We start from the raw sequence: 18,597 nt of genomic DNA on the forward strand, positions 1-18,597 counted from the left end.
AGGTATTCTACATCTAGAATCCTTACCGTAACATGTTCATTCTTCGGCCATTTCAGGTCCGACTCTTACCATTTCCTGGAAATAGTCTGCAATAGTTCTGTACTTGGCCAACACATCAATATCAATAATGCGGTCAGAATCCGACAACACCAGTACAATACAAGCTAATTCAGTCTCATTCCCATCCTACTGCAGTATCCAATGTTTCACAGAATTCGCTGATATCAACACTCTCCCCAAACGGTAAAGAGATAAAATACTACAGCAGACACAGACTCAACAGATGAAGCATATATCAATGCAATTCATTCAGAAATAATGTGTAGGATGTACGAGTATCTCTCAATACATACACAGAATAATCATAAAGGAACATTTACCTGTCACTATATCATCAAGTGCATCCTGGGTCTGTTCCTTGTTCGCTGCAACCACTCTGCCTTCCTACTGGTCTTGGTTGTGTCTGAGTAGAGGTTAGTTGGAAAGAGCGAACAACAGAAGATGGTATATCAGTCTAAGTCACTGATCCAGATGACTCTGCTCCCTGAAATCTTCGGAAACCTCTCTGTGAACATACTCTAGCAAAATGTCCCGGCTGTCTGCAAATGTTGCAATTACTATATACCCCTTGGCATTGCTCTGTGAGATGTCTTCCTCCACAGGTTCTGCAATAGACCCCGGTATAACTCGAGCTAGAACTACTGGAGCTAGATGAGCCACTCCCTAACTTCTTGAACTGCTTCTTTCGAGCTTTCAACTGTTCTTTATTCCCAATACTGCTACTACCAACCTCCAATTTCGAAGGGGATTGCAGGAATTGGACTGAATATTGTTGTTGTTTCTGGGATTGGATCACATACAACCTTCCTCGTTGTCGAATCAGACTTGCATCAGCTCTCTTTGCTCTATTCCGTGCATCCGAAAAATTATTCGCTCATTCCACATTTACCAATGTAAGGATCTCAGGGTTCAACCCATTGAGAAACTGATCAACTATGGCTTCATCATTCCGAGCCACGTGAGGAGCAAAACGCAGCAATGTAGAGAACTTGGCCAAATATTCGTCAATATTCAACTGACCATGTTTCAAATTTTCAAACTCGACTCTCTTGTCCTCTCGATACGAAACTGGGAAAAACCTTTGATAAAATTCAGTTTTGAAAATTTTCCATGTAATTATCGTACCACGCTGTTCTAAGGCTTCCTTGATTATGAGCCACCAACTCTTTGGAACTTCATGTAACTGGTGTCCAATCAATTACATTCTATGTTCATCTGTGCACTCCAGGAAAATCAAACAGCATTTCTATATCTTTTAACCAATTCTCACAATCATCGGACGTATCAGTACCCCTCAGAATCGGCGGTTGAAATGATTGAAACCTCTTCAACTTTATTTCCATCGGAGTTTCTGACACATCTATCTGACTTGTCAAAGTACTATCTCGTTCTGGATTTCTTCGAGGAGGTATATCTGATGATCACAAGAGTTAGTAATCACATGAGACAAATCCGTCTCAGTCCCTTTCTGATCAGCTTACCTCTGATCAAGAATTGGTTCTGATCCAGTTTCAAATAATACACATTACTAAATCAACTTAGATATTCAGGTAACATGTATATTCAAAAACAGTAAAAACATAATGTAATCTTAGCATATACAATGTAATTCAACATTATATTAAATCACATGCCATGTAGCTCAAGGCAGTAAAACATAGTATCATGCTAGCATGCACAAGCAAGGAAAGAAAATTCATTCTACCCCGCTTACTAACTTCTATCTAATTCTAAGGTACCAACAGTTCAGGAACCTACTGCTCTGATACCACCTGCTGTGGGGACCCGGACGCTAATTCATGTATTAATCATTATTAATGTCAAATATAACAATTAAGAAAAGTGGGACTAAATTTTTTTCTTTTTAATATAAATGCGGAAACGTAATAATACTCTATCTAATATACATGTCAAGAGTAAAGTACAAATCATGCACTACTTGTCACTATCTCAACTAGGTTCAACGACTATACATCCAGTGCTGAATCCTATTCTGCTTCTGGGCCCGGATCTCCACGCTAACTATAATATCTCATCCTCTTCCTGATCATGATCCTGTCCCACCTGTTGTCAAGCACACATACAAACAAGACAACAGCCGGATAACTCCGGTGAGAATTACATTCCCAGTATAAATCAGGTATACATGCATTTCATATAAACAGATATAAAAGCATGAAATAGATATTTCATAACACGTATCAAATCAGAAACATAAATCAATACAAACTCTGAATCACATGAATCAATACAAAATCTGAATCACACTCCGTGATTCTTAGACTCTGACTCGACACATCCTACTCTAGGGATCCCGATCTGAATAAGAACATACACCCCACTACATTCCCGATCGGGGTGGTGGCACGTTCTTATTCGCGGACTTTGGCTCTTTCCATATTTTTCCATCAGTAATAGAAGAAACTCAAATTCTATCCACTTTGATATAACCAAACATCTGGTGTCCTGACCTATCCGTCACAGACTTTGGCACTTTCGCCAAATCAATATCTTGTGACAATGGTCAATGTGCCCGTGACAATTCCATCACTATCAGGCACCCCTGTCACGAGATCAATCGTCTCTGCCTAGGCGTATCCACCTATGACTCAATACATAAATCAATAGATCAAAGATATCAATTCATTCAATTGCAAATATCAATGCAATAAGGTAAAGTATGTGATTTTGGGAAACTCAAGCCAATCGGACTCGAGTTGTGCAATCCCACATCAACATCAATTTATACATTTCTCTTCTCAGTCTGACGAAGTTGAAGTCTCGAAGTCAAATCTGTCCATATTCAATCCGAAATGACAACGAATCGGCTGTGTCAACATACAGCTCAATTCAAATCATGTTCTGAACAATATGCAAATTAAGACATAATCTGATCAATGTCAACGATACAATCTCAATAAATACTGAATCTGATCAATATCAATCTACTGATGTTTCAACGGCATACAATACAATCTCAACAACCCTATCACTTTCACATCACATATATAATAACACGGCTCATAATCAATATTACTACAAATCATAATCTTCAATAGTAACGGATTATAATCCCAAATCTGTACAATCTCGCCATACCGGCAATACAAGATCAGTATATACGAATCAACAACTCATCTGGTCCAAGTCTGAATAATATCAATATACCCAGCGATACAGTATAAATCAGATATTAATCCAACACCTCATAATCGATAACAACACAATTCTGATATCACATCGGTCTAATCACAATCAAATCAACTCTGAAAATTCATAACAATTGCATAATCAGTCTGTTCTTCGATCCGATTTCAATTATACGATGTCTAATATGTCAAGAACACTATATATCAATCATATCTGATTCGAGCAATGTTATAATTTCAAATCGTATCAAAACGTAATAAAACTTACGTCCAGTTGAAGCTGTCGTCGCTAGAAACACGGTGTTGTACTCGAATTTCAAATCAGACGGACGGATTTTCGTAAAATAAGAATTCTTATCTTTAAGAAAACTTGAAATCTCCTAAGACTTTTTCCTCGTTTTCTTTCTCACGATTATGTTGAAGGAATGTTATATATATATATATATATATATATATATATATATATATATATATATATATATATATATATAAAGTATACGTGTCTTATTCTTCTTGAATTTCGGTCGGCACTCGGGCGGTCACAAGTTACCGCTCGGGCGCGGAAGTTTCTATCGAGATACTCAGCAGATCATCTACTGGCGCTCGGGCAGTAATATTCTTCCGCTCGGGCGCCAAACATTATGTCCAAGAAGTAAACTCATGGTACATTGGCGCTTGGGCGGTTCTTTTCTACCGCTCGGGCGCCAGATGTTCGGTTCAACATCTTGGGTTATAATGTAACGATGCCCTGCTTCTTCATTTGAGTACCTATAGCCTCAATTCTGTCAATTAATCAACGTCTGATTACAGTAATTAAATCTCGGGCATTACAGTTGTTATAGGTGAATTCCACTAGCGGTGACTTCGATTCCCAATTCCCATGGAAATCGATCACGCATGCACGCAGTAAGTCTTCTAAAATCTATATCACACTCTCGGACTGACCATCTGTCTGAGGATGGAATTTCGTACTGAATAGAAACTTAGTCCCCATTGCAAAATTTGAACTCTTCCAGAAGGACGACGTGCACCTCGGGTCTCTGTCAGATACGATGGTAACTGGAATCCTATGCAATCTGACTATCTCCCGAATATAAAGCTTCACATACTCTGTAATAGAAAATGTCATTTTCATCGCAATAAGTGAGCTGACTTGGTGAGACGATTAACGATTAACCAAATGGCGTTAGATCCTTTGACTGATCTCAGAAAACCGACTACGAAATCCATGGAAATGTTCTCTCATTTCAACTCGGGTATAGGAAGAGGTTTCAGCATCCCTACAGGCCTCTGATTCTCTGCTTTCACCTGCCAGCAAGTTAGACATCCATATAAAAAACTATGAATGTCTCGTTTCATTCCTGGCCACCAATATAGCATTTGCAAGTCCTTATGCATCTTGGTACCTCTTCGATGAATGGAATATGAAAATGTATGCGCTTCCGAAAAAATATCTCCTCGAATCAAGTCATCTCTAGGTACCCAAATCCTTCATCGATACCTCACGATCCCATTGCTTGCTGTATAAAGATTACGACCCTTAGATTCGTCTCTCAATCGAAATTTCTGCAATTGCTCATCAGATGTATGTACACTACGAATGTGGTCTATCAAAGTGTATTGCTCTGTTAATGTGGATAATCTAGGAGCTCTGCCCCTAGGATAAACCCCGAGATCAAATTTCAGCATCTCTAGCTATAGAGGCCTTTGAGCCGGCAGTTGCGCTAAAACTCCTGCTTTACTTCTCAAGACATCAGCGACTACATCGATTTTCATCGGGTGATAGCTGATGTCGTTGTCATAATCTTTCCTCAACTCTAGCCACCGTCACTGTCGCATGTTCAATTCCTTTTGAGTGAAGAAATATTTGAGACACTTGTGATCAGTGTAAATATTTGGCACTTCTCACCATACAAGTAGTGTCTTCAAATCTTCAAGCAAAAATCACGGCAGCAAACTCTAGATCGTGAGTCGGATAATTCTTTTCCTGTACTTTCAACTGTCTGGAGGCATATGCGATGACTCACCATGCTTCATTAGTATAGCGCCTAATCCGAGCTTAGAAGCATCGGTGTACAACACAAAGTTGCCTTGTCCCGATGGCATGGCTAATACTGTCGCTATTACAAGAGCTTGCTTCAAAGTGTCAAAACTCTTCTGACAATCACCACTCCTTACAAACTTGGCATTCTTCTTTGTCAATGAAGTAAGTGGCACTGCAATAGAAGAAAATCCCTGGATGAATTTTCTATAGTAACATGTTAAGCCAAAGAAACTGTGGATCTCGAATGTGTTTTTTTAGGCTCAACCCGTTCCTTCACTGTTTCCACTTTGGACGAGTCAACTTCAATGCCACTACTAGAAATAATATGTCCCTAAAATGCCACCTTCTCTAACCAATATTCACATTTGCTGAATTTTGCAAACAATTTACGATTCTGTAACATTTGCAATGCGGTACTTAGATGTTGGCCATGCTCCTCCTAGTTCTTAGAATAAATGAGGATGTTATCTATGAATACGATGACAAACTGATCCAAGTAAGACTGAAATATGTGATTCGTGAGAACCATGAAGATCGCTGGAGCATTTGTCAATCCAAACAGCATCACTAGGAACTCATAATGCCCATAGGGAGTTCTGAAGGCAGTCTTTTGCACATTTGCGTCTTTCACCCTTAGCTGATGGTACCCGGAGCGAATATCTATCTTAGAAAACACCGAATATCCTTGCAATTGGTCGAATAAGTCCTCGATCATAGGCAGTGGGTACTTATTCTTAACTTCAACTCTGTTCGGCTCTTGATTGTCGATGCAAAGCCTCATGCTTCCATCATTCTTCTTCACGAAGAGTACTGGTGCGCCCCAAGGTGAGAAACTAAGACGTATGAATCCTATGTCCGATAGCTCATGTGTCTACTGTTTGAGCTCCTTCATCTATACGGGCGCTAACCGATACGGTGCCTTGGAGATTGGCTCGGTGCTTAGCTCGTGCTCAGGTGGGATACCCGCAATGTTGTCAGGGAATACATCAGGAAAATCTCTGAAAATTGGGACGTCTGCTACTATCTGGCTAGTAGCAACGGGGGCTGAAATATGCTCGCTAAGTTAGCCTAGCACCCCTTAAGTATAAGCTTTCTCGCTCGAAGGCATGCTATCATCTGCGGCGTGCTGCAGTGTTGCGACTTTGATTGTTGCACTCCCAAGAGCAGGTTGTCCACAAGTAATATAATTCGGTGAGTCCGAATATCGTATCCACAGGGAAGCTAAGGTAATTACAAGTCCACTACAATGTCTTCTTGTTTTGTTTTTGTTTTTGTTTCTTTTTAATTTTAATTGTTTGTTTAATGGGTAAATTTTAATTGTTCAAATTTTAATTTAAGTAGTTGAGATTAAAGGATCCACTCTTGGCATTTTAATAAAATTAACATTAATGAATAATATTGAAATCCACTTAATAAAATGGTTCCAATATATTAAATAATCATATTTATATTATGTTATATATTATTATCTTATAAGTATATATATACCAAAACTTATAAATGTGGTCAAGTATTTATTGTGCTATATATATATATATTTGTAAACACTAAATCAAGGTTCCCACTTTAAATGGTTGGTAAAACCAAATTAACATTTAAATGGTACCAAGAAAATATTATTATGATATATTTATATATAGTAAATCAAGGAATCCAAGTTAAATGGTTGGTAAAACCAAACTAACATTTAAATGGTTCCAAGAATTTAATATTATAATATATTTATATATAATAACTCAAGGCATCCACTTTAAATGGTTGGTAATACCAAACTAACATTTAAATGGTTCCAAGAATTTAGTGTAACATATAGCAACAATAAATCAAAACTCCCACTTATAAGTAGGGTATAAAAATACTTAAAGAAATAAATATAACATAAACAATAAATAATGATTAAATAATATAAAACATAGATTCTTACCTTATAATAACCTTATTATCATGCCAAGAGTTTCACCTTATCATCTCAACTTTAGGAAGTTAGCTATTCATTATTCAAAGTGTAAAACTTTGAATATGAAATTAACATGCTAATTATATTTAAATGAAGAAATAAAAGAAAAATATAGAGAGAAATATTATGAACTCAAAGATTTGTTCATAGAATGAGGGATCTCTCAATACATTACAATACACCCCTATTTATAGCCAAATTTGGGGAGACAACCACAAATAAAATATTATTTTTTACACAAAAGTCTTCATTGGTGTTCCAAGAAATTAATATTATATTACACATCACTTTTGAAGGTCTTCTTCTTCGAATTTGCTTCTTCACATAAAATGAAACATGTGGATAATTGAGTTGTCTAGTTGTGGTATTTTTTTCAGAATATTTGACCAAGTAATTTGAGAGATATGGTCAAAATACTAGAGCATGGTAAAACTGCCACTTCTTTGGTAACTTTAATTGTTGCTTAATTTGATCCCAATTGTGAAAGGATTTTTATCTCATTCTTGCCATCAATATTGTAGATATTAACATCAACTTTCTACAGGTCCAAGAATCATCTTAATCCCATTTGCAATGCCAAGTTTATTCTTCTTTTATCGAACCTGTAAAAATAGTAAAAACTTATAATTACACAACAACTTATATTTTATACAATTTATTATAAAACATATAATATTTAAACATTTAATAAAACAAAAACTATATATTTATATTATAAAACATTTAATTAATGTACAATTTTTATGTTTATCACACCTCCCAACCAGCTTATTGCTAGGCCCTAGCAATTTAAGCGTTAATAGCAATACAAAACATATTGATTAATTTAAATAGAAATGTAATCAAAACTATCTAAGTGTTTAAATTAAATTTGAAAACTGTCAAAGTTATATCAAGATCATCATAATTATAATTTATGAAATAATTTGAGATGATTAATTCAAAGCTTATTTCAGGTAGTTAAGTGTACACGGCCTTCAGAAATTCCTAGTAAGAGTCTTAACTCCATATCCTCACAGGTTAATAAATGTTTCTATTTATGGCAACGATTTCTCTCATGGAGTTGGAATACAGATGAATGCTCAGGAAAATGGTTTACAGAATGCAGACAGACAAACGAGCCAAACTAATCAAAAGATAGAAAATCCATTGATTTAAAATCCAGTTGTTCTTATTATATTTTTTTTTTCCTGATTTTTTTTTTTACATCATGGAATCAGACTAAGTTTATGCTTTTTGACCACATATTTATTTAATTTGTACAATGTATTTCTCTCTTTTTTTTTCTTTTTTTTTTTATTCTTATGAGAGAAAAATGGGTCGCAGCATATAACTTAAAAATTACATAGATCTTCAACATCTTTCTTTTTGTATTTTTCTCTTTTTTTTTTCTTTTTTTTTTTTCAGGAAATATCATATTTTTTTTTTCAAAATAAGAACTCAAGATCTAAACAGTAGATAGTCTCTCTCATGATCAATAAAGGCTCGAAAGCTATTTTCTCAGTCCTCTCCACTCACTCACAAAATATGTGTGAGTTTAAAATTTTAGGCACTCTTATAAGGTATATCTTGGGCCATATACTTTAATACCCGATTTTATCACAATGGTTAATCACTCAAAAAGATTTCATAAATCATATTTTTATATTGATCAGAATTATAAAATTGACATTTTTTTTTCAAATAAAAATTTAAACATTCTTAAATAGATTAATGCATATTCTAATTTAAATCTTTCAAACATGTAATGTATAACATTTTTGCGAAAATTACTAAGACACAAACAATAAACATGATTTTATTTTAAAATAATATATATTTTTTAATTTTTTTTAAATATTTTTTTATATAAGTTTGTTCTCCCCCCAATCAGAATATGACATTGTCCCTAATGTCAAAATAACTAGTAATAAAGAGTGCATAATGAAAGAGATATCACCTGGAATTTTATTGAAGATAACAAACTGAAACAAATGCAAACCAATCCACGACTTTTGAATCAATGATCCAACTTCCTTTTCTTACTGCTTGATTGCGACCAATTGATCTTTGTTATCATCGGATCTGGCTTATGAACAAAAGCTTCCAAATCATCAATTAATTGATCGGCAGTCGAAGCACAGATGAGCATCCGTCGTGAATTTTCTGAAATGAAATTCTGTTCCACAGCTTTATCAAGAAATGTCAACAAACTGTCATAATAATTATTGATATTCAACAAGCCCACAGGTTTATTATGGATATTAAGTTGTGCCCAAGAAACAATGTGAAAAATTTCTTCTAATGTACCAAAACCACCTGGTAGTGCGATAAAAGCATCAGAATTTTCAATCATTTGAGTGATTCTTTCATACATAGAAGAAACTTTTAATTCCTCCCCAATCGTAACACCTGTAATATTTCCTTCAGCTAAAGCTATAGGAATAATACCCAAAACCTGACTACCTCCAAGATGAGCAGATGTTGAAACAGATCCCATTAACCCAATATTACCTCCCCCATATACCAAGTGAATTTTTCTCTCAGCCTATATCTTTCCAAGATTATTCGCTGCTTCTACAAACACTTCATTTTTTCCAGGACTCGACCCACAAAATACACAAATATTTTTCAATGTTTGTGCAGAGGATCCAGCCATGTTTTTACTTTCTTTTTTTTTTTTCTGCGAAAATAGAGAGAAAGATGAGAGATTTTATAGGGGTAATATGTTATCATGACAAAACTATGGGTCACAGCTGTAAACAGAATAAATAGTAAAAACAATAATGACACACATGCATATAAACAGTAGTGTGATTGTGGCTCACAATTTTCCTCTGGTTTTACGTCCAGAAACGGCTTCAACGCCTTCTATGAGTCGAGGATATGCTTCCCATCCAATTTTCTTATAAATTGGCAAACAGGGTCTTTTTTAGTCAGATTCCCAAGACTATGACGCTTATCTTGAAATTGTTTCCATAAACAGAGAAGTTCAATATGCACATGTCTACTAGAATGCGTCTCAAGAGTCAATAAGATGTTATCCAAAGACTCCTTACTCAGCCCATTCTTAATGAAACCAATTTTATCTTCTTTGTTATCGGAAACACATCCCAAAGATCTGCATCGTTTGTCACAAGTCCATCTTGCACACTTATGACAAACCCCTAAACTTTTTGCCCTTCGTTTTTTCACATAAGTGCTTTTTCCTAATCCAGGCAAATACCGAATGAGCAATGATTGTGGAACTTCTCCTCCTAATCGGACCTTAGCTTCAATTACAAGACGAATATCTTCTGGAATTCCTTTTTTGCATTAGCAATCTCAATCTTTCACACCTTCCTGCATAAATTTTTCTTAGAACATTTTCAGAAACAGAGGGAAAATATTTACAAATTTTTGAGAGAATTTCATCCATTTTGAAAAGAAAAGAAATGATTTTTTTTTATTTTTGTATCAGCAATTGTGGGAAACTGATTTAACCGACTATGAGAGTCACGGAGTACCGTTATCCGCCATTTAACCGGAAAAATAAAAAGATTAAGGAAACCTGAAATAAAAACAAACAAAATAAATGCAACATAAAAATTTAAGGATCAGAAAGGGAAATAAACTCTTCTTGAAAGATTTCATTTTCCAAAAATGGTTTAAGCCTTTGTCCATTCACTTTAAAAACATCACCATTTTTAGGACTTTCAATATCCACAGCTCCATAAGGATACACATGCTTTACAACATATGGGCCTGTCCATCTTGATCGTAATTTTCCTGGGAATATGTGAAGTCGAGAATTATAAAGCAAAACTTTTTTACCAATCTCAAAAGATTTTCTAAAAATTGTTTTATCATGAAATGATTTGATTTTTGCTTTATAAATCCTTGAATTCTCATACGCATCATTTCTGAGTTCATCAAGTTCATTAAGTTGCAATTTACGCAATTTGTTGGCATCATCCATGCTTGAATTTAAAGTTTTGATCGCCCAATAAGCTTTATGTTCCAATTCCACAGGCAAATGACAATGTTTTCCATAAACCAACCTATAGGGAGACATATTCAATGATGTTTTAAATGCTGTTCGATATGCCCACAGTGCATCATTAAGTCGCAGAGACCAATCTTTTCTATTTGAGTTAACAGTTTTTTCCAAAATTTGCTTTATCTCCCTATTAGCTAATTCAACTTGTCCATTTGTTTGAGGATGATAAGGAGTTGTTACTTTGTGAGTAATACCATATTTTTTCATTAATGAAGCAAATGGTTTATTAACAAAGTGAGTTCCCCCATCACTTATCATAGCTCGAGGAATTCCGAATCTACTAAAAATATTTTCTTTCAAAAATTTGATGACGATTTTATGATCATTTGTTCGACATGAAATTGCCTCTATCCATTTGGAAACATAATCAACTGCAACTAAAATAAACAAGTATCCAAACGACGGTGGAAAAGGTCCCATAAAATCAATTCCTCAACAGTCAAAGATTTCAATTTCAATGATAGGATTCAAAGGCATCATGTTTCTTTTTGAAATTGCACCCAATTTTTGACAATTTTCACAGATCTTGCAGATTTCGTGGGTGTCTTTAAACAAAGTGGGCCAATAAAATCCACACTGCAAAATTTTTGCAGCCGTTTTCTTTGAAAAAAAATGTCCTCCGCATGCTTCTGAATGACAAAATTTAATGACACTACTTACCTCATTGTCGGGTATGCAACGTCGAAAAATTTGATCTGGACAGTACTTGAACAGATACGGATCATCCCAATAAAAGTTTTTTACCTCATTCAAAAATTTTCTCTTATCTTGGGAACTCCATTGCGGTGGCATTTTTCCTGTCACAAGAAAATTTACTATATTAGCAAACCAAGGTGTAGTAGTAACTGAAAATAGATGTTCATCAGGAAAATTTTCATTAATTGGTGTCATTTCACAAGATGATCCTGTTACTAGTCACGATAAATGATCGGCTACGACATTCTCGGTTCCTTTTTTATCTTTGATCACAATGTCAAATTCTTGGAGCAACAAAATCCATCGTATCAGTCGTGGCTTTGCATCCTGTTTCATCAACAAATATCTAATAGCAGAATGATCAGTAAACACAAAAGTTGTTGATCCAATCAAATAAGAACGAAATTTATCTAATGCAAATATTACAGCAAGTAGTTCTTTTTCAGTTGTGGAGTAATTCATTTGAGTATTGTTTAAAGTTCTACTTGCATAATATATCACATAAGGCTTACCGTTTCTTCTTTGACCCAGTACTGCACCGACTGCATAATCACTCGCATCGCACAAGATTTCAAATGGTAAAGACCAGTCAGGAGGTTGCATGATAGGAGCTGATGTTAAATGTCGAATGATTTTATCAAAAGCATTTTGACATTCTTGAGTCCACTCAAATGCAGTGTCTTTTGTTAAGAGGTTACAAATGGGTTTAGAGATTAAACTAAAGTCCTTTATAAACCTCCTATAAAATCCAGCATGTCCCAAAAATGATCGAATTTCTTTAATGGTTTTTGAAGGGGGTAAATTGGCAATGACATCAACTTTTGCTTTATCAACTTCAATTCCATGAGATGACACGACATGTCCCAAAACAATTCCAGAAGTAATCATGTAATGACATTTTTCCCTATTTAAAATAAGACCTTTTTCCTCGCATCTTTTTAAAACTTTTTTCAAATTTTCAAGACAATTATCAAATGTATTCCCAAAGACAGATAAATCATCCATGAAAATTTCCAAACAATTTTCAACCATGTCGCAAAAAATGCTTAGCATACATCTTTGAAATGTTGCTGGGGCATTGCATAATCCAAATGGCATCCTTCTAAATGCAAATGTTCCAAAAGGACATGTGAATGTAGTTTTATCTTGATCTTCGAGTGCAATGGGAATTTGATAATAGCCTGAATATCCGTCAAGAAAACAGTAGTAGGGATGACCAGCTACTCTTTCTAAAATTTGATCCAAAAATGGTAATGGAAAATGATCTTTTCTAGTGGCATCATTTAATTTTCTATAGTCAATACACATCCGCCAACTAGATGGGACTCTACTTGTTAACAATTCACCTTTTTCATTTTTTATCACTGTGATGCCAGATTTTTTTGGAACTAATTGTGTTGGACTTACCCACTTACTATCAGAAATAGGGTAGATAATCCCAACATCAAGTAGTTTGAGAACTTCAGTTTTCACAACATCTTTCATGTGTGGATTTAATCTCCTTTGTGGTTGTTGAGATGTTTTAGCATTTTCTTCTAAATGAATTTTGTGTGTGCAAATTAGTGGATTAATGCCCTTGAGATCTTTTAGTGTCCAACCAATTGCAATTTTATGTCTTTTAAGCATATCAACTAATTTACCTTCTTGATCACTTTCTAGTTTGGAAGAAATTACCACTGGATATGTTTCATCTTCTCCAAGAAATGCATACTTCAATTCTTCTGGCAAGGGTTTTAACTCCAATATGGGTGGTTCGTCTTTGTTCTCATATTTCGCCTCAAATTCTTTCTCTGATCCTGGTAACGAGTGATACCTGATAAAATCGTCAAGATCAATTTCAATATTTTCTTTAACAGTTTCAATTGAACAAATATCTAATTCATCCCAAGTTCGAATGGATCCCGATCTAAGATTTTGTAGCCAAGTTTTAGCTTTATCTTTTAAAGAAAAAGGAAAAAGGTTAAGTCGAATGGTGTTCATGCTACAATTTAGATCATTATATGTGTTGCACACTTCTTCAAACTCTCGTAAATGCATGTATGGATTTTCAGAATCTAAGCCATGAAAGTTGGGTAAAAGTTGGATAATACCAGGCTTAAAATTGAAATGAGATGCATCAGGGGGAAAAACTAGACATGAAGGTGCACTAGTACGTGTAGGATTCATGTGATCTCTAAGAGTTCTTCGTCTATCATGATCATGTTGAGATTGAATTTCATCTTCATTTTCTTGAATGGGTTCTTCCGCCATGTTTTGTAAAAATAAAGGGTTATTTCGAATGAGTCGACCACTAAGTGTACGTGACCAAATGCTCATGCAAATGCAAATGCAAATGCAAAAGAATAAAAACACACAAAAGCAATAAATATTCAAATAAATAAAAATAAACTATAAAGAAAATTAAATAGACTTGAAATTAAATTATACTTCCCCGGCAACGGCGCCAAAAACTTGTTGCGACTTTGATTGTTGCAATCCCAAGAGCAGGTTGTCCACAAGTAATATAATTCGGTGAGTCCAAATATCGTATCCACAGGGAAGCTAAGGTAATTACAAGTCCACTACAATGTCTTCTTGTTTTGTTTTTGTTTTTGTTTCTTTTTAATTTTAATTGTTTGTTTAATGGGTAAATTTAATTGTTCAAATTTTAATTTAAGTAGTTGAGATTAAAGGATCCACTCTTGGCATTTTAATAAAATTAACATTAATGAACAATATTGAAATCCACTTAATAAAATGGTTCCAATATATTAAATAATCATATTTATATTATGTTATATATTATTATCTTATAAGTATATATATACCAAAACTTATAAATGTGGTCAAGTATTTATTGTGCTATATATATATATTTGTAAACACTAAATCAAGGTTCCCACTTTAAATGGTTGGTAAAACCAAACTAACATTTAAATGGTACCAAGAAAATATTATTATGATATATTTATATATAGTAAATCAAGGAATCCAAGTTAAATAGTTGGTAAAACCAAACTAACATTTAAATGGTTCCAAGAATTTAATATTATAATATATTTATATATAATAACTCAAGGCATCCACTTTAAATGGTTGGTAATACCAAACTAATATTTAAATGGTTCCAAGAATTTAGTGTAACATATAGCAACAATAAATCAAAACTCCCACTTATAAGTAGGGTATAAAAATACTTAAAGAAATAAATATAACAAAAACAATAAATAATGATTAAATAATATAAAACATAGATTCTTACCTTATAATAACCTTATTATCATGCCAAGAGTTTCACCTTATCATCTCAACTTTAGGAAGTTAGCTATTCATTATTCAAAGTGTAAAACTTTGAATATGAAATTAACATGCTAATTATATTTAAATGAAGAAATAAAAGAAAAATATAGAGAGAAATATTATGAACTCAAAGATTTGTTCATAGAATGAGGGATCTCTCAATACATTACAATACACCCCTATTTATAGCCAAATTTGGGGAGACAACCACAAATAAAATATTATTTTTTACACAAAAGTCTTCATTGGTGTTCAAAGAAATTAATATTATATTACACATCACTTTTGAAGGTCTTCTTCTTCGAATTTTCTTCTTCACATAAAATGAAACATGTGGATAATTGAGTTGTCTAGTTGTGGTATTTTTTTCAGAATATTTGACCAAGTAATTTGAGAGATATGGTCAAAATACTAGAGCATGGTAAAACTGCCACTCCTTTGGTAACTTTAATTGTTGCTTAATTTGATCCCAATTGTGAAAGGATTTTTATCTCATTCTTGCCATCAATATTGTAGATATTAACATCAACTTTCTACAGGTCCAAGAATCATCTTAATCCCATTTGCAATGCCAAGTTTATTCTTCTTTTATCGAACCTGTAAAAATAGTAAAAACTTATAATTACACAACAACTTATATTTTATACAATTTATTATAAAACATATAATATTTAAACATTTAATAAAACAAAAACTATATATTTATATTATAAAACATTTAATTAATGTACAATTTTTATGTTTATCATGCAGCATCCGCTTGGCTCAAATACAAACTCCTCTTCACCTAACGGTGTAATGCCCGAGAATTTAATTACCGTAATCTGAAATGAATTGAGTATGATTACCGTAATTGATAATTAATCTGGAATGATTATTGAAGTAATGGAGATAATTATAGACGGAACGGATCAGACCAGAACACATAAGAAAGGTGTAAATTATGTGTGCAAATTTATGTGTTGGCGCACATGCGCGATCAAGAGTGGCACACATGCGCGAGAATCACAGTAAGGTTGGCGCACATGCGCGAAGACATGCGCGCATTTGCGCGACACCTCCAGAAGCCTTGGCGCATATGCGCGAGAAGAGTGGCGCATATGCGCGGGTACTGTTTGCCGAGACCAGTAGGTCTCGCGCATATGCGCGGGTTATGTCGCGCATATGCGCGAGAGGTTTTGTGGCACATCTTGAGAAAGACACGTATCCATTATGCATGCAATATATATATATACGTGTGTAACCCTCGATTCTCCTCCATTCTTTCAACCTGAAAGTCGAGAGTTTAGGGGAGAGATTTTATATTCTTGAGGTTAGAATTCAATTTACAAAGAAACCGTTTATCCAAATTGAAATCCGACTTCGGTACTATGTTCCTATCAACGCAGGCTACAATTGGACGTAAGTTTTGTTACGTTTAAACAAGATTTGAGTTTATGATATTGTCAGAATTGCATGTGATTCAGATATGATGTTTCTGCTACCGTAGACATTATAGGATTGAAGTCAGATTTCAGAATAGATTATTTCTGTGATTGCTATGAATTGTGATAGATATTGATTGAGATTTTGATATCAGAATTGTGTATTACTGATTTTGAATATACCGATATTCAAATTATGAGTTCTGATATTATATATGTGATGTTCAGATTGACGGGGTATTCAGATTGTATTGTTATGCCGTAGAAGCATCACTTGATTTAGATTGATCAGATTCAGTATTGATTGAGATTGATCAGACTCCGTAATTATTCAGATTGTATTGTTATGTCAATGACATGAATTAGATTGTATCTTGTTCAGATATTGATCAGATTGTATACTGATTTGTGTAGTGATCAAACAGATTGTGTATTGAGTTATTCACTGATACAGCGTATTCGATATTGTCTTTTCAGATTGAGATGGACAGAGTTGAATACAGATCATTGTCTTCCTCAGACGGGGACGACAAAGGTATAATTCATGTGATACTTGGGAAGCCACAACTCAAATCAGATTTTATTTGAGTTTCCCCAACAAAATCACATACTAGACTGTTCTTTATACTTTGATATGTTTATGTTTTGATTTTAGCATTTTATTCAAAAGTATGAGATTATTGCCATATTCAGATATGAATATGATTATGCTTTGTTTACAGATTGATATTCATTGCAGCTAAGATAGGAGAGTCTTTGACAGTCATTGTCAAATCTCTAGATGTTCGGTGTATCTCAGCTTAGGAGTAGTCATTACTCCTATTGCCAGCCGTCGATACAGCTCAGACCGAAGTCTAGGAATAAGACGTACAGTCACCCCGATTGGGAGAGTAGGTGACAGCCATTGACGTCTTATTCACACCGGGATCCCTAGAGTTATAGTTGAGTCGAGTCTAGACATGATTTGACTAGAACTGCATGCTTATATGAATGGGATTCATAGATTATGGAACCCATTGTTATTGCCTTCAGTTATGATAGCATGTTTTATGATTTAGATTGTGTATGTGCATATTTATCTGATTTGAGATGCATGTTTAGTTAGATTAGATTTCATAGATCATGAAATCTATTACTATTGTTTTAATTTCTTCATGACAGCATGTTTCATGAATTATTATGTGTATATGCATGTTTACCATGTTTTATACTGGGATTTATTCGGGTAAAAATAGTAAGGTTCAAATTATTTTACGAGTCGAACTCGATTTACCTGGGAAACTGGTTTTGGACAAACAATGAGTTTTTAAAAATATCAAAAATATTATTTTTTATAAACTAAATTTTATAAACTTTTATGTTTCAATTAAATAAGAGTTATTGGGCTCAATTTGAGTAAATTGAGTAGGCCCAATTGCTCCTATACTTGGAGGACCAAAACTAAACCCTATTAAGTTGCAAATTAAAATCCATAAATAAGTTACCTAGGTCTTTTAGGAGCACAATTCAGCCAATACACACACCGGCACACACATTATTTTCGAGATTTAAGAAGGAATAAAATCTAGGGTTCTTCATCGTCCAGTCGTCCAACTTCGCACCCTCGCCAACGATTGAATATTCGAGCCTTTTAAACGCAAAGGCACGTGTTCTATACTCGTTGACGCATCATTCAAATAATATTATGCATGTTATGATTATCCTTGCATGAAAAATACGTTTGTATGATTGGTTCATCGTTAGAACTAATATTTTAAAAAAGTTTTGATTCTTGTACGCTATTTTGAAAACGTTATGATTCCAAGGGATAGGCTGCCAACGTAAGATAAAATATGATTGGAACATGAATAAATTAAAATAAAACAAGGCTAGAATCGTAGGTGGCAAAAGGGGATAGCTTGCATAGGGTTTCCAAGCATCATAATGGGGAATGTGGCTCGGCTAGCTTGCATTGTAACGCCTAGACATTC

Source organism: Primulina eburnea, chromosome 8 (assembly GCF_022965805.1).
Source record: "Primulina eburnea isolate SZY01 chromosome 8, ASM2296580v1, whole genome shotgun sequence".
In the NCBI taxonomy this organism is placed as follows: Eukaryota; Viridiplantae; Streptophyta; class Magnoliopsida; order Lamiales; family Gesneriaceae; genus Primulina; species Primulina eburnea.